Consider the following 424-nt stretch of genomic DNA (forward strand, 5'->3'; position numbering starts at 1 on the left):
GTGCAATCAGAGCACAGGAGCTTGGTAAAGACCCTCTTCTCTAGCCCATGTTAGGGAAATGTGTAGTATGGGAAGGCTCAAGTGAGACAGGGTCTTATGGAGCCAAGGTTGGCTGATATATTACTATATCCAGAGCTCCTTCCCCCATGCCTCCTCCTTCCCCTTTGTTTTTCCACAATGTGGGTTTTCTGTAGCCTAGGCTGGCCTTTTAACTCGATTCTGCTGCTGCCTCCATTCCTGGTTGCTGAAATTACAGTGACACCACACCTAGCTTTCTTAAATGAACTACAATCTCACTGAAGTAAAAGCAGGAGATGACTTTGTGGCTCTAAGTCCCCAGATGAGAACTGTTAAGGGGGAACAGGGAAATAAATATCTTGGCTTTTTATGTCCGTAAGATCACTGATGATGAGGAAGGCTCAAA

This window comes from Mastomys coucha, unplaced genomic scaffold (assembly GCF_008632895.1).
Source record: "Mastomys coucha isolate ucsf_1 unplaced genomic scaffold, UCSF_Mcou_1 pScaffold15, whole genome shotgun sequence".
NCBI classification, from domain to species: Eukaryota; Metazoa; Chordata; class Mammalia; order Rodentia; family Muridae; genus Mastomys; species Mastomys coucha.